We start from the raw sequence: 17962 nt of genomic DNA on the forward strand, positions 1-17962 counted from the left end.
AGTTCTATATATTCTTGTACATACTAAAAACTCCAGGTTTAGTTTCTGATTTGGAACTTTTTAACAGGGTCAGTGTCTACTCCTTTTTGCCCTTGCATGGAGATGGTTGGTCCTGCTTGTTCTCAACCTGACTCATGTGAACTCCTGCACTGATCTCCTTCTTTTGTGATTATACTATGGATCCTGGTATGCTAGATCTTGATAGTTATCTATGGAATTTCAGGGTAGAGAGCTGAGGAATTTGTAGTCCCTGAGGCTACAGGCAGGTGGTCCTGATCTGAGTGTTGCTATAGTCAAACTGCTCACTATTGATTGCTTTCAAGATACACACTGTGGGCTCCTGCTTGTTTTCTCTGCATTTTGTAGGGGTCTTTCCTTCTTCTTGCCTGTGGGAAAAATTCTTGTAGTTTATGGGTGTCTGGAAAGTTTCTGACCATTTTTGAAAGATCTCATCTTTGTACCTCAGTTGATGCTGTTTTTACTGCAAGTATTTTCTATTACACAGAAGATCCTAGCTGTCTTTTTTGTAGTTAAATGGTGAATAAAGCAACTTACTATATTTTCAAATCAGATGTATTGATTGTTACTCAGTCTGGTTTGTATTTAGTTTTTTGTTTGTTTTTTTTTTTTAAGTAGATTTTGGGAGTGACATTGCCTGCTTATGTTCAGGCAGCCTTTTGTGGAACTTTATAAAATATTTCAGAGAAAGATAGTACAAGATTTTGAAAGGTAACCAACTATTTTTCCCCCAGGTCAATGAGGGTTAAGTGACTTGTCCAAGGTCACATAGCTAGTTAGTGTCAAGTATCTAAGGCCAGATTTGAACTCAGGTCCTCCTGAATCTAGGGCCGGTGCTTTATCCACTGTGCCACCTTGGTGCCCCCCCCCACTAACCACTCATCAAAAAGAAAAAATAGTAAGGGCATGGGAGAACTTGGGTTTAAATTCAATATCTGCTACTTGCTACAGGTGTGACCTTAGGCAATTCTTTAAATCTCTCAGCATTTGCTTTTCATCCATAAAATTACCTAGTTAGTCTATATGACTTGGAAAGTCCTTTTTAGCTATCTAAAATCCTATGATCCCAAGTCATCTAAGGTCAAATAAATTAGGGGATGGATGGGCTTGTCTTTTTGTGGGCATTAAGAGATTAATTTTCAAAGTACCTGAGGGGCAGCTAGGTGGTGCAGTGGATAAAGCACTCGCCCTGAATTCAGGAGGACTAGAATTCAAATCTGGACTCAGTCACTTGACACTTACTAGCTGTGTGACCTTGGGCAAGTCACTTAACCTTCATTGCCCCCCCCAAAATACCTGAAAGAGAAGACCATATCAAAGGTGTGAAAGAAACAATAAATAAAACAATAAATAATCTAACAAAGATGAATAAAGAATATCTATAACTTCAGACCCATATGTCTATTTTCTCATCTACAGAAAACTTGTCTTAGAATAATTTACACATTCATTGAAGGCATCTTCAATAAAATTTTGGTAGGTATCATTTCTTTATGATCACATAAGTTACTGGAAGTTGTAGAGAATCAAAGGATTCACCATTAACATATAGAAATTGCATAATATACCTTGAAAGAGGTAACAGTGGGGGCAGCTAGGTGGCGCAGTGGATAAAGCACTAGCCCTGGATTCAGGAGGACCTGAGTTCAAATCTGGCCTCAGACACTTACTGGGCTGGTGTGACCCTGGGCAAGTCACTTATCCCAATTGCCCTGCAAAAAAAAAAAAGAAAAGAAAAGAAAGAGGTAACAAGAGAGATAGCTTAGATGATCCTCTGGATATTAATATTATGGTTATAATGTAATGTGTCAAAAGGTATTCACTATTATTAATTAAGTTGTCAAGTTAGTAAGTACTTATGGAGCTTACTATGGCCCATAAACCATGAAACGTATCTCATCTCTTTAAGGTGGAAGTCAGAACAACTATTTTTTTTTCTCTGAAGCTCAGAACTCTGTCTCTCACACAGGAATGTAGAATTAAGTAATCATTTTCTATCAATGAGAATAGTCTTATGCAAAATGGACTCAAATCCTGGTTACGAATTATTTTCCTTTGAATTCCTCTTCATCTAGTCTTTGTAATGATTGGAATGAACGCCACCTGCTGGATACTTACTGTAGAAGAGGTTTCTGCCCATGAAGGGAAGGTCTTTGAGGGCAAGACCAGGAGTCAGGAAGTGATGCGGGCTAGTGGGAGGAGGAAGGAAGAGACTGGCGCTCAGTCTCGCTCTCTTTCCTGGGGACGCTGGCGGAGAAGGGAGCTAAAAATGTGCTCTCCTTTAATAGATAGAAATCTAGGCCTGTTCTCTCTCTCTTTTACCAAAATTCTTGTTTTCCTTAATAAATGCTTAAAAGTCTAACTCTTGCTAAAGCTTATAATTTATTGGCGACCACTCATTAGATATTTTAGACAGACTAGCTAGAATTTTAGCCCTTAACATCTTATCTAGTAGTGCACTGTCAGAAAAGGAAAAGTGGTTATTTGGCATTCACTAGTCCTGGTGAAGTAATAAACTTTGTGATGAACTCTGAACTTTTCTATTCCTTGAATAATATATACTAGAATTTTTCCAGAGACTGAAGTAAAGGTCATTGTCCCATAAATTGCAGAATTCATTCCTTATCCCTTAAAAAAATCAGTACATTTAAAGTGAACTTATGCAATATTTGTTCAAATGGCTTCTGATAATGCATCAGTTATTTACTGATCCAAGTTCATCCATTATAATGATGACCCTAATTTTAAGTAAATATTCTATAAAAATAATATTTATTTTCTAATTGCAATGCTGGTTCAAAATAGAAATGTGATTTTAGGATATAAAGAGATTTTAAAAATCTGTATAATTTAGTATATCTTCCATTAAAGTTCTATGCTTCAATGTGATACAGAACTTAACTTGGGTCCTCAAAGCATATGTTACTTGAAGCAGTTTCTAGTCCAGAATATTCAGGGAAATGTTTAACAGCTTCAAGAAAAAAATTCACATGACACTTTATAATTTTATTTCATTATTGATGTTTTCTCCATCATTTACTTAAGGTGAGACAATTAACAAAATAATAAGTTGAACTCTGATAAATTGCATTTGCTGATTTCCTAAGTATAAATGTTCATAATCTGTTGTGGAAAATTACTCTCGCTTACCCCTACATGTCCCACCAACATATAAATGTTTCATGTACAGGCTTGGTAACAAATTGAAGACATCATCTTAGATCCAAGAGAATCATGAATAGAACATTGGCTTCAAGGGACAACTAGGTGGTGCAGTGGATAAAGCACCAGCCCTGGAGGACCTGAATTCAAATCTGGCCTTAGACAATTGGCACTTACTAGCTGTGTGACCCTGGGCAAGTCAATTAACCCACATTGCCGCAACCAAAAAAAAAAAAAGGATTGACTTCAAGTTGACATTTTTATGACAGCTCAAAAAACTATATTGATAGAAGTGTTCACACTGACAAAGTCACAAATCCTCAAAATATTGATGTATTGCTCCATTTAAAGAAATCAAAATTGGGAAATTGCTTCCTGAATGATGATTTTAAGACATTAAAAATATATATATGAAAGGTAATACTGCCAAAATGGGATTGCTTCTAGTTTATTAAGAAAATCTAAAAAAACCTTAAAATGTATAGTTATTCTATTGTAAGCTAATTTTTAATAGAATTTCCTTGGCATTGGAAGAGAACTTAGTAGTCATACAGTGCACACTGCTGAAACCAGAGGAAACTAATGTGAAGGAGGAAAACAAATCTAAAAGCACCTAGAAGGTAATGGAGCTACTAAAAATAGAGCTTATCAATAATTAATCTCACCCAAATATGTTCATTTTTTACCTAGTTTACAAAATTGAAAACCAAAAAAAATATAAAGTGAATATATAATAAAGGGAGCATATTAACTAAATGAAAGTTACTTGAAAGTCAATTAAAATGTGTTTAGAGATTAAAGTTGTGGTAGATAAAGAACTACAAGGAAAAAGTTATAATGAATTGTGGAACAGCCAGTGGAAATCAATATTATACTCCATTTTCTTGAAGATGTATATTAATGATTAATGAATTGAAATAAGAGATAAACAGGACATTGCTTAAATTTGCAGATTTTAAAAGGACTTGCTTCTTCCTCTGTCCCAGCAAACATATGCAACGTTACTTTAGTTGGAGACAGGTAAAAATTCAAAAAACAAAAACAATAAACAAAGAGCTCAACAAAATTTATTGCTGTTGTAATCCTAAGTATAGCAATGCAATATAGAGACACAAGAAAATGCATAAGTAATTGTGTTATGACTAGATTTTATCAATGCCCATCTTTAAATTGAAGACTGTGTACCTTATTTTTGACATAGTCCTCATTTATAATTACAATGATTAAATTATCTTGGTTGGGTATCTAGACATAAAAGTCTTAAGCTGCATTCCATTCTTTAATCATAGTTCTAATTACATCCATGGTCCTATGGTCATAATATTAAGTATTTAATATTTACTTTTAATGACATGTAGCAGGGAAAAATTCACTAAAGTAAATATGATTCAGTGTACATTTATTGTTTCTACTCCTGGATTTTTAATATCTATAGAAAATAATAATAAAATATGCACTTATCCTTAAAAACAAATTCCATATTGAGTTAAACAAGGGTTTACCCAGACCAGTATCTAATCTCTGACAATGTTCAGAAGCAAATGCTATTGGCTTTAAGCCCTACACAAATCCTTAGGAATGTGTTCCAAAACAATACTAGTTGCCTTAAAAGATCAAAATTAAAAAAAAAATCTGCCCCGTATGAACTTATAATAGTTGTAGTATGTTTATTTTAGCTCTTCTAATCCTATCCAAATTATCTGATTCTAGTATTTGAGGTTGATAAATTAAATATGTATTTTTTTCTATTCATTCTATAAACCTTTAGTATTTTTTTTTGCTTCCATTCAACTACTTTCAAGTTTGAAGAAATACTATTATGTTCTAATAGTCCAATTTTTATAAACAATTTTGCAACTCATCTTATTGATCACTAACTTTTATAATTTTAAAGACTATGGGTGCAGTAGGTAGTGCAGTGGATAAAGCACAAGCCCTGGATTTAGGCAGACCTGAGTTCAAATATGGCCTCAGACAATTGACACTTATTAGCTGTGTGACCCTGGGCAAGTCACTTAGCCCTCATTGCCCTGGGAAAAAAAAAGACTATGTAGAATAATAAAATCTTAAAACATTATAGTTGGGAAGGGCATTAGAAATCATTTAGTTCAGTCTCCCACCTTCTTTGGGAACTTCTTTTAGGTTTGCAAAGTACTTTATAATTTATCATCATATTTATCATTTTATCCTTACAACACCCCTGGGAGGTAGGTTCTGTTAATGTCCCCATTTACAAATGAGGAAATTGAGGCAGATAGAAATTAAGATACTTTCCCAAGGTAGTAAGTGTCTTAGGCCAAATTTGACTGCAAGTCCATTACTGTGTTCACTGTACTACCAGTTTGCCAGACAACAATGCTCATAGGGGGTCATCCATGCTCTTCTTGTCATTCACAAGGATGAGTAACTTTAATTTGTCACAAGAATTTCCACAATAATGGTACTATCAGCACATTATTCCTTATATCAAAATTTTTTCCTCTATTATTCAGTACAATATTCCTTATATTGAGCTGAAATATTCTTCCATGTAATTGTCTATTGGTCCAGAGCAGAAGCTGATCTCTAGGAAAGCAAAAATAAATCCTTTTCCAGATGATAATGCCTCACTTAAAAAAAATAGCTCTCCTAGGTGATCTAAGTATTCTCTTCTTTGGGCTAAACATAGCCGATTCCTTCAAGTGATGTTCCAGTGACATGATTTTGACTCTCCTTCCTATCTTACATCCCTCTTACACAGACAGTATACAGTTTGTCAGTCTCTCTTTTAAACTGTGACATCCAGAAAGAAATATAGAACTTCATATGTGATCTGACTTGTTGAGTCTAATAGTACATTTACTGATTTGGCAGCTTTACACTACTCATTGTCAAGGGTGGCACATTTCTTTAGGGTGTTCACCTAGAAATTTTTTTTCTCCTTTTTTAAAAATAGGTGAATACACTAAGGAAATCTAAGCAACTCAATCTGTTTTTAAGTTAATAACTATATTTCACTTAAAATATTAATATTAAAAAATAACAAAAAGTTGATTTTGGCAGTATTAAGATATACTTAAACACAGTTGGTAATGTATGCCATGCTTTACCATACATGCATATTACCATATTGTTGATTTATGTTTGAGTTCATTGAAACCTGTAAATATTTTCTTGTGAAATAACATTAAGCAAGGTCTTAAACATCATACACTTTTGCTGTTATTTTTTTCAGCACAAATGTAGGATATTATACTTATATTTATTAAAATTTCAATTTTTAAATTGAGATAATTATTCTAAACCATCAGGAACATCTTGGTTTCAATGATTTCATTCAAACTATTAACTCCCTCTTAGAATTCTTTGTCATCAACAAGCTTGACAAGTATATCTTGTATGTCTTCAATTCTTTCACTAAGAAATATGGTAGGATTCAATGTAAGCCTATTAATGAATATTTTTGAGAACTTTAATTCAATTGACAACAAATCTTCTAACTTAATTATACATTCCATAATTATTTGTCTTTTCATGTATTCATTTATTATTTTAGCAAATATTCATTATACACCATTATGTACTATTCAATGAGCTGTGATAAGACCTGACCATAAGAAGACAAAAGGTAGCATATATAGCTCCTGATCATGAATATTTCTAGTAATAGAGATAAGAAAAGTGAATAGATAACTAGAATAAATGTCATAATATGAAACATGTATATGAGGAGTAAAAATCAAATAGCATTATATGGGAGATTTGAGAAGAGAGGCATTATTTACAATCAGAACACCTAAGGTAAATCTTCTTGTAGGAGGAGTTGGACCTTGAAAGGAACTTTGAAAGAAACCAGGCATTACAACAGATAAAAGTATTGAGGCAACTGTTATATGTATGGAAGACTGACAACATGGTCAAAGGCATGGAGCAAGGATCTGGTAGAATAATTTCATTTTGTCTAGGACATAGCTAAAGTGCATGAAAGGAAGTGCTATGTGATAACTCATATCATCTCAATATGTATTATTAAATACCTCCTATGGTCCAGGCACTGTGCAAAGTGCTAGGGCATCAAAGAATGGCTGTAAATGTCTTTTCTCTCAGGGACTTCACAGTTTAAAATGAGAGTCAACATTTAAACACCTATGCTTCAACAAAATACATACAGGACAAATTGGAGATAATCTCAGGAGAACAGCAGTGTAATTAAGGGATATTATGAAGGGATACTAGTGGAAGTTGGGAATTTATCTGACACTTGAAGGAAGGCAGACCATATGGCAGAAATAAAGATGGAGGGAATTCCAGTCATGGGGGAAAGTCATTGAAAGTATTTAGAGTCAGGAGATGGATTATCTTGTGTGAAGAAGGGCAAGTATGCCAAAGACATCGGGTGATAGAGTATGGAGAGAAGAGAAAGGTGTAAGAAAACTGGAAAAGTAGGAGATGGTCAGATTGTGAAGTGTTTTGAATACCAATGGAAGATTTTATATTTGATCCTGAAGTATATAGGGAGCCACTAGAATTGCTTGAATTGGGGAAGGAGGGTGTCAAACCTTCAGGAAGATCAACTTGACAGCTAAATGGAGGATGAACTTGAGAAGTTCGAGCCAAGTCTCCCCAGGGACCTTCTGTGTATAAGCAGAGATTGTGCCCATGGGGTCTCGGGAATGTTTCATAACTATTAATTTTACCATACCTTCTCAGTAAGTGTCTTTAAAAATAGAAGCTAATATGGTTATATTCACTGGGTGAAACTGGAGAACACACTGGATGATGGCTCATGAGCAACAATACTAGAAAGCACAGCACCTAATGATTACTCCTGTTAACTCTGGAGTAGAAGTAGCCATCTTCTCTGTGAGGAACAAATCTAAGAGTGTTAATTGGGGTTTGAAATATGGGCTTAAAAGGAGCTGCTATATAAGTAATGGGTAAGTCATTAATGATTAAGTACAATTACTCACCATCAGATTTGATAATTATTATATCCAATCATTCATTTCTGTAATATTAGGAGAGTTCTATATCTATTGTGGACAATTGCAAATAAGTAAGAGTTAAGGTGTGACATGGAAAGGAAAGAAGGTTCTAATATTGTTTGAAGGACAGATATATTCAGAGTAGTGTAGAGTAAAAGTCATTGCCCTTTTTTGTGGGGCAATTGTACCTCAGGTTAGAGGACAAAATGGTATGAAGGGCCTAGTAAATAGAATCAACTTGAAAATCTTACATCAGCTGAAAACAACTAATAATTGAAACAACTAATAATTCCTCTGAAAGGAAGCTACTACTTGGCGATCAAAGTCAAATGAGCAAGCTAGAATCATCTCAAGACAAAAAAAAACATAAAATATTATAAACAATACTCTGAATATGATTAATTGCAATGCCAGGCTTATAGTCTAGCTGAAGATAATAGGCTATATGTGTATCTAGTTCAAATCTGGCCTCAGACACTTAACACTTACTATCTGTGTGACCCTGGGCAAGTCACTTAAGCCTCATTGACCTGCAAAAACAAAAACCACAAAACAAAGAAAGAAAGATATATGTATATATAATTTATGTGTGTATGCATATGCATATGCATACACACACACACACACACACACATATATATTCAGGAAAATACAGATGGTAAGTTCAAATAACACATTTTTGACAGAACATGGAATATAATTTATCACTATGGGGTGAAATTAGGTAGTAAAAAAATTGACTCATTTCTTTTCTAAGACATCCCACAGTACAGGTTAAAATTGTGATTTATCAGTGTAAGACACAGGTCAGTATATGACACATTCATCACAAAATAATGAAAATGAATGAGAGCCAACAGGGCTTGATTAATATATACAAACTACAGAGACACTGTTTATATAAATTGTTGAAAAGGCTAGAAACTAATATGATTACTCAGAAACAGCTTAAGGGTATAAAAGAAGGAGAAAGACTGATTTTGTGGTGAGTCAAGAGAAAATAACTAGTAGTAATGGGATGAAATTGAGTAAAGGAAATTTTTGAATGACTATCTGAGAAGAAATAGCTCAGATGGATCTGTTAGTTAGAATTGTTTCCTATGGGAAATCGTGAAAAGCCCCATCACTTGAACCATTTAAGTAGACCTGACAAAGGAGTGGTTATAGAGAGAAATCCTGTGTTCACAAAGGTAGAGAAATTTTTTATTTAATAGGCCATATTACACTACGAAAATTCCTAATGCACTAAATACTTTGGCTGTCAACCTCTTTATCTTTCTCTTTTTAGGAAAAGTTACTAGACAACTGGCCTGGCCATTTGAACTCTGAATTCTACTGCTAATGATATCCATAGCTTATATATATATATATACTTCACTTTCTCAGTCTCTAATTAATCTTTACATTCTATATATTTCTATGCAGGCTATTCTAAGAAGTTAGTTATTTATATTTATTATGGCTTTTTGAAAATGTAAAATACTCTATAAATTATACATTTCTGTGTATTTTAAATTTGTTAATGAAGTGGTTAAAATAACTTTTATCAGTTAAACAAAGCTTGAAATTTTCTTTTCTTTAAATCAACAAATGCTTGTTCACATTTTTTTCTTTTTTTTAGTGAGGCAATTGGGGTTAAGTGACTTGCCCAGGGTCACACAGCTAGTAAGTGTTAAGTGTCAGAGGTCAGATTTGAACTCAGGTACTCCTGACTCCAGGGCTGGTGCTCTATCCACTGCGCTACCTAGCTGCCCCTTGTTCACTTTTTATTATACATCAGATAGGTTGAAATTTAAATATCAATTTATTGTGTTAATACATATATTTAGTACATATATTTAGGACAGGCCCTACAGAGGATAATGAGTTGCATACAGAATTGAATATGAGTTTAAGAGTAGATTATATTACATTTGTGGAATTATATAGAATTGGCATTTTCAAAATTATTTAGAATTAATATAATAACTTCAGTTTCTGGTAGACACAAAAGCAGAAATCTCCAATAACTTTAATATTTTTCTCAGTATTATAATATGATACAGATATTATAGGGGTCATACTGGTAATCTAAGGTACTCAACAAGGCACAGAAACAGAAAGTATATTTGGGCACAGGGGAAAGTGATTTATCCAGGATTAAATAGCCTAGCACTAGAACCCAGATGTTCTGACAGATAATCTAGTATTTTTTTTTCAGTCTGTACTATTATTTGCATTTAACTCTCTTCTGACTTATCTTTCAAGTTTTAAGTGTAATTAGAAAAATTTAAATATATTTAAGAACAAAGCCATATAGTATAGAATAGCACAGCGCAATATAATGAATGCACAAAAATATGATGTAATTTAGGGAGAGTGATAGGGACCAGAACAGTGAGAGAGCTCCTACCTTGGAATTCCCTCTAAAAAATCAGGTTTCTATCTTATTTGGAATTAATAGTATTAAATTAGGGTATAGAAAATCAAGAAGTTAAATGACATGTCCAGGGTGAAATGGCCAATATGTTTCAGAGGCAGGACTTAGACCCAATTCTTTCTGATTCTGACACCAACACAGTGTTATATAGTATCTTTTAGTATAATGAAATGAGGTAGTACAGTACAATGTGATAGGACAACACAATATCACAAACTTATTAAGCACTGACTACTTGCACAACATTGTACAAGATGTTGAGTAAAACAGTCAGTTTTCGTGATTTGAAGTAATTATGGCCTATAAAGATGATGACCACTGAATTAGTGAATACTAACTCATTGCTCCTAGGGAAATATACAGTTAGGTTTTTATAAATCTCTGGTGGCAACATTTATTTTAGCACTTTTTCTAGCAGAGTCACATGTGGATAGATGAATCTCCTCTTCCTTTTTCTGAATTATCATATTGTTGATTCATTAACATTGAACTCAGCCAATAGCACTATAAATTGTGTATGAATGGAGCTTAACACAGGTATTTTTTCTATAAGGCACATCATAGTTTCCTTCAACTTAGGAACACTAGAAAGCATGTGAGCACTATACTTGGGAGGCATTTCAAACAGAAAAATCAGCAAAAAAGTGACATAAGTAGACCACGAAAAGGACACTTTACATTATGAGAGCCAGAGAGATTACTTATGCAACCTCAGTGGGGAATGGGCATGTTGGGTCACTTGAATTATATTGCCCTTCTATGTATATGTACATGAATGACTACACAACATTAGGAGTAATGATTTTGGAGTTAAAAATAAATTTTAGCAAGTGAGCAAATTCTTATTTCTTCTCCAATGATTCTTTTCTCTCTCTATTTCCCAACCCCACTCTCAATTCCAACTTTTAGACTACACCCAGAAAGGAAATTAACTTAAATACTAGATAATAGAGCCTCACCTTCTTGTGAGCATCCCAGTTCTCCTAGAAAATTAGATGGTGTTAAAGACTTATAGTAGTGATTTTGGGACCCTCCCCAAAGAATTTGGTTAAACGCCCTTCTAATCAAATTTTCGATGTCTGAATAACTCATGGTAGTAGGCTAGGTTTACTAAGCAACATTATGGTTAATTTCTTTCTTGCTCCTCAAGTTCAAGACTAGAAACTTATTCTTTTATTCTCATTAACCAACTTTCCCTTTACTTTTTCTAAGTCTCAAATTTCCCACACTTAAAATGGGGCTCATATTATCTCCCATTCCTGACTCAAATGGTTAGATAGAGATTCAAATAAATACTGTACATAAAAGCTGTTATAAATTCTGACACTGTATGAATATGATTACATTGTCATTACTACCCTTATCATTAATTTTCTTCATCAACACCTTTCTCCTCCTTTTTCTCCTATTCCTTTTTTTTCTTTTTGTCCTTCTCATATTCAGGAGGAAGAATAGTATTACTACTGTATACTGCATTTGGAGTAAAGACAAAGCAAAGTATAAGGGTGAGGAAGGGAGCCGGGAGCCAGGAGCCAGGGAATATTCAGAGAGAGAGCAGTAGCTTTAAATTTACATAAGTAATCAAGTTAATAAAAGCAGACACAATGTGCTAGAAGATATAAAGGCAAAAATACAGCAATAATGAAAAAATCTTCCTACAGATTAACATGAAAATGATGAATGCTCATTCTGCTTTTATATCATATGTCTTATGACATGTTTTCCTAGAATATAGAGCAAGGATAAATTGTATTATTGGATCCATCATTTGATGTATTCCAATGAGCTTTCTAGGGACAGTAGGACTAGATATTTTTTCCAATTTTTGACTAGAGGACCGTTTTTCTTTTTCCTTTAGGATAAACATTGTGATATATATATGTATATATATGTATATATGTGTATATATGTGTATATATACACACACATGTATGTATGTATGTATGTATGGACTTATGTGTTTTTTGACCTAGCAGAACTACTGGTGCCTGACATTTGAACATCATGACTAACATAGAACACAATAACATGCATGCTGAGTAAGCAGATGAACACTTGTGAATCCCCTAGAAATATATTTAAGACAAGTTTCTGTTACGCAGAAATGTTGAATGAGGAAGCACAAAAATTCAGGCATTCAGAAGAGTAGAGTTTTATTTAATTATTGAAAATTACAATCATTAGATGAAACAAATCTGAAAACATGATGAGAACACTGGTTCTAAATAAATTTGGAAAAAAATTGGTTATAGCTCAGTGAAACTGTGACTGTCATACAAAATAACTTGCTTGATACCTTTTCTCAAGGTCCCAGAACCTGCCTGGAGAAATATTTAACCCACTGGTAATAGAAACACTGATGAAAAAGTGATTTGTTACAGAATCCTAGCCACTGGTCTAGGGATCCAAAATGAAAGACTTAAGTGGACATATGAAACTCTATTAACCCCAACTTGCATCAGACATAGTTTTCTTTTTGGACACTAATAACAAAAAGTTGTTATCAAGTGATTTGCCTTGAATTGAAGACAACCATGGAAAGCTTGGGCAACTAGAAATAATCTGCTTAAGATGCTTATGAGCATTGTTTCACTTTATAAATAATATCTCACACATAGGATTGTGCAAAATCCCACAACTGCTTTAATTTGAACCTGTTCTCTGACTGTTCTTCCTCTAAACTGACTGACTTCCCTTTTTCCTTTTTCCCTAATACAGCTGTTTTAGCTGAACTGATTGAACTTATTATTTAAAATTCATCTCCTTTCTTAATGCTTGCTTCCCTAGAGTATATGACTTTGCCCACAGTTACCTCTGATCATTGGGGAAGCTTGCTGACCCTAACTAATCAAAAATTTTCTATTATCAATGACCTTGCCTACTTACAGAGAACTCAACCAGCTGAACCTCTCAGTTACCTACATATTAGCATAAGAAGAATTCCTGAACACAGAAAATGAGTAACAGATTAAACCTTAATAAATTCTTGTTAAGTTTTCAATGATAATTCAATCAGCAAGGCCAGTAAGGGAGGTAGCTTGGCCTTGGGAAGGAAAAAAATATTCATAGGACAAAATGAAATATAGAAAAGAGGAAACAAAACTAAAAAAACTAAAAAAAAAAGTTAATAAGAGAAATTAGAGACAGGGACACACACCATTACTGATTATGATTATCCTAGGCCCAATTTAGACTGCGCCTCTCTCTTTACCTAAAGGAGTTCTCAACATTATGAAGCACATAATGCCAACTTCTGTCATGAGGGAGGGAGATTGTATTCTGTTCTAACCAATAAACCATGTTCCAGGTTTCTATGTCTACTGCATTAGTATTACAACTCTGGCTCTTCCAACAGAGATGATTGGTGGTCATTGATCTTCTTAAAAATATTTGGAATCCTGTAGTATTAAGTTCACCTTTATATGATAAATTATTACTGTGTTTAGAACTTTTGATATGTCATTTTTCATTCTTTTATTTCTATGTATTTGTTAGATAATTCTCTGTGATTCTCTCTGACATTCCTTGATGGGTGATTTATATCTTAATGGATGCTTGCAAGTTCACAAAAACAAAATTCACAAATAACAAGGATTAATTGACACAATTCCTTTCTTTAAGGAACTTACCATCTAGTAAAAAACCCAAATGGCTAATATATGTTATGTTATAAGATAAGTGTCTTAGAGAGCTGTAACATAAACATTTTATATGAGACCTCAAGGTGTCATATAGTCATTAAAAGAATGGGGAGGTTGGCAAAATGTTTGTGGAGATTCCATTGGAATTTAGGTTGTAAGGAAGAATGGGAAAAAAGCAGGGAAGTAATTTATATTTGTTATTTATTAAATTAAGCAACAGTATTCACTTTCCTTTTCTAAACAAGACAAAGTATACCAAAGTCAAATGATAGAAAAAATAGAAAGAACATGTGAAATATATATATATATATATATACTATCAAAAACAATTGCCAAGATGAGGGAGAAAAGCCAGCAACTCGCTTGAGCTCTACTTGTGTTCCCTCAAAAAGAACATTAAATCAAGCCTCTGGACGAATTCTGAAACTACAGAACCTGCAAAGAGACAGAGAGATGCAGTTTTCCAACCAGAGATAATTTAGAAGACTTCAGGAAAAGTTGATCTCATTTGGTCAAAGGAGAGGCTCACCCCTAAGCAGTACAGCACAGAGAGGGTCGGGTAAGTCAGCAGGAAGCAGTGGGCCTCAGCCGAGCAACTAAGTCCCCTGCATCCTGGCTCAACAAGCTGGTGGCGAGCAGGACAGTGACAAAACCCACTTGTTCCAGCCAAGAGGGCAGGTTGCCTGCTGGAGGGCCAACCACAGGTCAGGTGCGACCAGGCCTGCCAATCCCACCGTGCAGCCAGGAATCCAAGGGCTGTGAGAAATCCACAAGCCACACAGCCCCTATACCACAGCACAAGAAGCTTGAAAAAGGGACCCTGGTGCCCCCATAGCAGACCTCAACTTAAAAAAAAAGCTGCAATATGAGTAAGAAACAAAAAAGAGCTCTCACCATTGAGAGTGTCTGTATTGACAGGGAAGAGGCAGACAAAACTCAGATGAGGACAATACTCCCAAGTTGCCTACATGTGACACCTCAAGAGGGAAGATGAATTGGTCTTAAGAACAAAAAGCCTGTTTGGAAGAGCTCAAAAAGGATTTTAAAAATCAATTGAGAGAAATGGGGAGAGAAATGAAAGCAACACAAGAAAATTATGAAAAAAGAATCAGCAGCTTGGGAAAGGAAGCACAAAAATTGACTGAAGAGAACAATTCCTTTAAAAATTCATTTGGCCAAATTGGGGAAAAAAAAAAAAGGTGCTCAACCGCACTGAAAAAAACAATTCCTTAAAAATTAAAAATGGACAGTTGGAAGATAATGACTCAATGAGACACCAGAAATCAGTCAAGCAGGATCAAAAGAATGAAAAAAAATAGAATAATATGTGAAATACCTCATTAGATAGACAACTGACCTGAAAAACAGATCCAGGAGTGACAAATTGAAAATTGTTGGACTGCCTGAAAGCCATGATCAGAAAAAAGAATTTAGAAACCATATTCTAGGAAATTATTAAGGAGAACTGCCCTGATATTATAGAATCAGAGGATAAAATTGTCATTGAAAGAATCCACTGATCACTGCTTTGAAAGAGATCCCAAAAGGAAAACTCCAAGGGATATTATAACCAAATTCCAGAATTATCAGGTAAAGGAGAAAATACTCCAAGCAGCCAGAAAGAAGCAATTTAAATATCATGGATCCACAGTCAGGATTGCTCAGGACCTGGCAGCTTCAACATAAAAGGGCCAGAAGGCTTGGAATATGATAATCTGGAAGGCAAAGGAGGTTGGATTGCAGCCAAAAATCTATTACCCAGCAAAAATGAGAATTCTCTTTCAGGGGAAAAGATGGACAATAAATAAAATAGGGGATTTTCAAGGTTTCCTGATGGAAAGACCAGAACTGAATAGAAAATTCAATCTTAATATGGAAGACTCAAGAGAAGTTTAAAAAGGTAAACAGGTAGAAAAAAGGTTACTCAATAAGGTTAAATTGTTTACATCCTGACAAGGGAAGATAATACTTATAACTCTTGAGAACTGTATATGTATTTGGTCAGACAGAAGGATTATACACAGAGGGTATAAATATAAACTGTATTTGATGTGATGATATCAAGAAAATTAAGGGGTTAAAAAGGGAGTTCATGGGGAGAAAAGCAAAAGGGAGGTGGAATGGGGTGAATTACATCATATGAAGAAGTGAAAAAAACCTATTACAATAGAGGGAAAGAAGGGAGGGGTGAAAATTGTTTCAACCCCACTCTCACTAGATTTGATTCAAAGAGGGAATAACATATATATTCATTTGTATAAAGAAACTTAGCTTATTCTTTAGGGAAGTAAAAGGGTAAAGGGAAAGGAGGGACTGATAGAAGGGAGGGCAAAACCAAGAGAGAAAAGAGTAAAGAAAAGGGTGGGGGTGTTAAAAAGGGAGGGCAGTTTGGGGCTGGCAGGGGTAAGAAGCAAAACATTGGTGAGGAGGGATAGGGTGAAAGAAGGGGGTCAAAGTACAAAGGGGGTAAATAGAATGGAGGGGAATAGGCAGTTAGTAATAATAACTGTGAATGTGAATGGGATGAACTCTGCCATAAAATGGAAGTGAATTGTGGCGGGGGGAGTTAAAAACCAGAATCCTACAATATGCTCTTTTTTTTTTTTTTTTTTTTTTGCGGGGCAATGGGGGTTAAGTGACTTGCCTCAGGGTCACACAGCTAGTAAGTGTCAAGTGTCTGAGGCCGGATTTGAACTCAGGAACTCCTGAATCCAGGGCCAGTGCTTTATCCACTGCGCCACCTAGCTGCCCCTATAATATGCTCTTTACAAGAAACACATTTGAAGCAGAGAGATACACACAGAGTAAAGGTAAAAGGCTGGAGCAGAATATCTTATGCTTTTGCTAAAGTAAAAAAAAAAAAAAGAAGTGATAGCAATCCTTATCTCAGACAAAGCAAAGGCAAAAAATAGTTCTAATTAAAAGAGATGAGGAAGGAAACTATGTCTTGCTTAAAGGTACTATGGATAATGCAGTAATATCAATATTAAACATTTATCTGCCAAGTACTATAGCATCCAAATTCTTAGAGGAAAAGTTAAATGAGTTACAAGAGGAAATAGACAGTAATATTATACTAGTGGGGATCTGAATCTTCTCCTCTCAGAATTAGATAAATCTAGCCACAAAATAAATACGAAAGAAGAGAAAGAGGTGAATAGATTACTAGAAAAGTTAGACATTATAGATGTCTGGAGAAAATTGAATGGGGATAGAAAGGAATATACCATTTCCTCAGCAGTACATGGCACATTTTCAAAAATTGACTATTAGGGCACAAAAATATCATAGTCAAATGTAGAAAGGCAGAAATTGTAAACATATCCTTCTCAGATCATGATGCAATAAAAATTACATGTAATAAAGAGCCATGGAAAGGTAGACTGAAAATCAATTGGAAACTAAATAATTTCATTGTAAAGAATGAGTGATTCAAACAACAAATCATGGAAACAATCAATAACTTTATCCAATCTGTGGGATGCAGCTAAAGCATTACTTAGGGGAAATTTTATAGCTCTAACTGCTTACAGGAATAAAAAAGAGAAAGAGGAGATCAATGAATTGGGCATGAAACTTAAAATGCTAGAAAAAGAACAAAACAGAAATTCCCAATTAAATACTAAATTAGAAATCCTGAAAATTAAAGGAGAAATTAATAAAATTGAAGGCAAGAAAACTATAGAATTAATCAATAAATCTGAGAGCTGGTTTTATGAAAAAACAACAATAAAATAAACAAATCATTGGTTAATTTG

Source organism: Dromiciops gliroides, chromosome 3, assembly GCF_019393635.1.
Source record: "Dromiciops gliroides isolate mDroGli1 chromosome 3, mDroGli1.pri, whole genome shotgun sequence".
NCBI lineage: Eukaryota > Metazoa > Chordata > Mammalia > Microbiotheria > Microbiotheriidae > Dromiciops > Dromiciops gliroides.